Source organism: Halyomorpha halys, unplaced genomic scaffold, assembly GCF_000696795.3.
Source record: "Halyomorpha halys isolate HHAL.00 unplaced genomic scaffold, Hhal_1.1 Scaffold137.1, whole genome shotgun sequence".
Classification (NCBI taxonomy): domain Eukaryota; kingdom Metazoa; phylum Arthropoda; class Insecta; order Hemiptera; family Pentatomidae; genus Halyomorpha; species Halyomorpha halys.
In genome coordinates this window covers 191,612-195,637 of record NW_027110325.1, presented here as the reverse complement: position 1 = coordinate 195,637, position 4,026 = coordinate 191,612, and the positions used below count along the sequence as shown (strand labels likewise).

At 30.0% G+C, this 4,026-nt stretch overlaps 1 long non-coding RNA gene across 2 annotated transcripts in view; it reads left to right on the top strand.

Annotated features, from left to right (window-relative positions):
- LOC136796030 (uncharacterized) overlaps positions 1-4,026 on the top strand; it is a 104,516-nt gene that overhangs the window by 6,498 nt on the left and 93,992 nt on the right. Inside the window, exon 1 of one of the 2 annotated variants that reach the window (XR_010843723.1) lies at positions 649-772. The exons of the other annotated variant lie outside the window; for it this stretch is intronic. This is a non-coding gene — a long non-coding RNA (uncharacterized lncRNA). Of the gene's footprint in view, positions 1-648; positions 773-4,026 lie in introns of those variants that run through there. 2 annotated transcript variants of the gene reach the window in all.

Genomic DNA, 4,026 nt, shown 5'->3' with positions numbered 1-4,026 from the left:
AAAAACAAAAAGACAACAATCATCATTTAGAGAGAGAAAAAAAATAATATAAATAAAAATAAAATAGATGAAACTATAATTTATAGTAATAACTAATAGGCGTAGAAGGTAGGCCTGCAACTGCAGTTAAAATAATATAAATTAAAAAAAAAAATTAACTAAATACTATTTACACTAAAACACAAATTAATTATAAAATATGGCGTTAACAATAAATTTATATTTTTATTTTCTTAATTATTTTATTTTACTCAAATATTTAATTTCCTATATATACGTTTGATTTTCTACAACTATCATTACTTCATTTTTATCAATTTTCATTCAGTTTAATTATTTATTTTAATCATTCTGTATATTTTTTCTTCTTTTTTTTTGGATTTATTGGTTATTATCTTGTTATTTGTGCTTAGCTTTGACGAAAGCTAGAAATTCAGGCCGAAACGCTGGTACTATTAATTAGGTTTTTTCAACTTATTTGTGTTATTTTCTGAACGCTCCCCCAACCATCTTCTCATACGGTTTGGATGTATACGTATTTCCAAAGTCTTGCCCATTGGAATCCAAACAGTTCAATACTTTATCTATTTGGGATTTGTATTAGGGAAATAATATGCGTAACGAGAAGATAGAACGGGTTTGTTGAAGGCTGTCGCCATGACACCTCTACTCGCGGCTTATCAAAAATTTACGAAGCGGGCCGGTGATCGCCAGTGCTCCCACCAGAGGCCGCCACGTCCGGACGCGGCTCTTGTCACTGCCACATTGATCGGTGAGCTTATTAGCATGTACAAATTATTTAGCTTGCTAGTTAACGCCATCTCACTGTAAATATAATTTATATAAATATTATATACCCTATAATCTGGAAGAGAGATTGTTGTTTGTTTTCATCTATTATCAAGCTATTCGGTCAGGTCAAGGTTTAAGATTGGTACACTGAATATGCAATTATATTTCTGTAGTATAAATTACTATTTGTTTTATTTGGATCCTTCTTCTTGTTTATTATATTTTCGTCTTCTTATATTATATCTTATCAATTATAATAAAAAATGTCTATTAAGTCTCAACCTGTTTATTTTCTTATTCCACTTCTACGTTTCGGCCCTTCGTAAAATGTTTAGGCTATTATATAACATAAGCTTGCCTTATCTTTTGTTTAATTGCCTATTTTGTCCCTTTACATTCAAATTTAAAAATTTTAATTTCAGATTAATTTTTTTTAATCATTTATTTATTGTCGTTTACAACTGTATAACATATATACAACAAGTAAATTTGCTGTAGGTGAGATAGTGACATGATACAAACATGTGGAGAATCGATCCATTGATAGAACTCCAATAACATTTATAGAAGAGAAGATCCCGAGGCCATCTTCTTTTCAGACGCCTAGAAGGATTATTAGGTAATGAAAGAGAAGCCAGATTAGAAACAAGTGGATTTGGGTGGTTGGGAAGTTTTACGTTTAAAGTTTTGGAAGGAATGGTATCTGGTTTTGGCCAAATCGACAACATGGGACATTGAGGTCCTGGTGGATGACTTGATTTGTGACAAAGTAAGGAGCGTTAAGGATTTTGGACTGTAAGGATTGAATTAAGGAGGAATTTGATGGTTTAGTGGAGCCCCAAAGCTCATCTCCATATGTCCAGATAGGCCTTATAATAGTCATGTAGATCAGTCTTTTGTAATGGATTGGCAATTAGTAATTTCCATGTCAGTCGTTTGTCGAGATGTAGTCCTAAGTAACGGATCTGTTCTACAGGAATAAGTGGGGTATTATTAAAGGATACTGTTGGACAAGAGGTCAGATTAATTTAACTCTGTTATCACTCATTTATCACACAATATTATTTAACCTTCCTCAGGTAAGCCATATAATTAATTTGTTACGAACTGTATATTGGTCTAAATTCCTTATTTAGTTAATTGTAAATGGTAAGATAAAACTTAAAAAATATTATTCACAAATTAATTTTGCTTAAAATGTCAGGACAGTGTTGGTTCAAATTTCTTATTTCTTTCTTAAAATTCAATGTATAGTTAATTATTTCTAATATATAAATAGATTGAAGTATTTTTCTTTTGAACGTATTATTTTCTTTATGTAAAATTATTGTATTGTCAAAAATGAATTTATGTTAGTTTTTAGAAGCGAGCTGCACCAATGCCGTTTCGTATATCAACACATCAATGGTATTAAATGTAATATATAATATGAATTCTTGTTTAAGACTGGTTTATTTATCAATTATAATTAAAAATATCAATTTATTTTCTTATTACTCTATTCTTACGTTTTGGGCCCTTCTGGCCATTCTGGAGGATAACGTATTCTAAATATCAGAGCTGCAATGTTGTCATAAAATGTGCTGGCTATTATGCCTTTTTCAGATTATATTTTATTTTATCAACCTACTTCTTATCTAACTAATTCGCTTTTTCTATATTATCGTATTTACACTTTCTAATATAACCTCAAAACTCTCTTTTTTAAATAATTTTATTTTATTTATTTATTTATTTAATGTGATTTACAACTGTATAAATAATAAATACAATAAGTAAATATGTTTTATGTTTCATTTACACTTGAAAATCTTGGGAAGGAACCACCCATTGGTGGTACTTCAAGTATTAATTTAAATTAAAAGGTCCCGTGGCCATCTTCTTTTCAGACGCCTCGGAGGATTATCAGGGATTGTTAAGGATGAAAGATTAAGAATTAATAGGTTAGAATGGGTAAGAAGTTTGGAATGAAATTACGCATATCTGTTTTAAGCCAAATCTGCTACGAATAATTTAAGGTCTTTGTGAATGTTTATTTGTAACGTAATAAGGAGCATCAAGGATTTTACGTAGGATTTTGGATTGTAAGGATTGGATGCGGTAAGAATTTGATCGTTTGATAGAGGCCCTCAATTCCTTATGTTCAAATTGGTCTTATTATCGTGGTATATAATAATTTTTTGAAGTGAATGGGAAGTTTAGAACGTTTGTCCAGTAAGTGGAATCTACGAGCAGTTTCTTGTCGTTTCAGTCTTGTGTGTGGTTTCCAAGTATGTCTCTTGTCAAGATGGAGTCGAATCTGTTCTTTAGAAATAAAAAAAAAAAAAAAGAGAGAGTTTTTTGTTTCTAAAAGAAAAATGAGCCATAAGGTAATATTAGATAGTGTAAATTTAATAATATTAGAAAAACTGAATTAGTTAGATAAGATAAAGTTTGAAAAACTAAAATATAATCTGACAAAGGCAGAATAGTCAGGAACAAGAAATCTCAGGATTTATTGTTAATGTCTGTTTAACCTATCGTCTTGAATAGCCCTGATGAAGCCCTGCAAAGTGGTGCAAAACGTCGGACAATAAATTTTCTTTTCCTGACCGCAACCCTATCTTCTTCATATTTTATTATTCTTACTTAGTTTTTATGTCTCATTGTACACCTTTTCTATTCTTCGTTTACTTTTCACATTCATGTTAGCTCATTTAAGCGTTTGTATCTTTTTAGCCCTGATGAAGCCATGTAATGTGGGACGAAACGTTAGCTCAATATAAATAGGTTTGGCTCACTATTTGAGTTTTTATTTTACCGCGCCTTTACCATCTCCTACATCCTTCTCTATTATTTTATATGTATTCAATCATTTTTTAGTAACTTTATTTATAACAGTACTTCATCTTGTTCTAAAAAAAAACATATTATACTCTGACCCTACTAGTACTAACAGGATAAATTTTAAACCAGATATATCAGTTTAAAATGATATATTAAAATTAAATGTCAGTTTTCACAGGGAAGGTTTTTTATTAAAACAACTTTATGAAATCAAAGCAATCTAGTCAAAAATATTCACCTACATTTTCCCCAACGTGCTATCAACTTTTCAACCCCAAAACTGAATTTGGGATTTAATTAAGAAATTATACTCAGAAATAACGTTTTTTGACTAGAGAATTGTTTTCTAAAATTTTTCTTTTAAAAAAGTAGTCCGAATTTCTGGGTTTTTTTTTTTAGCCCATTTTT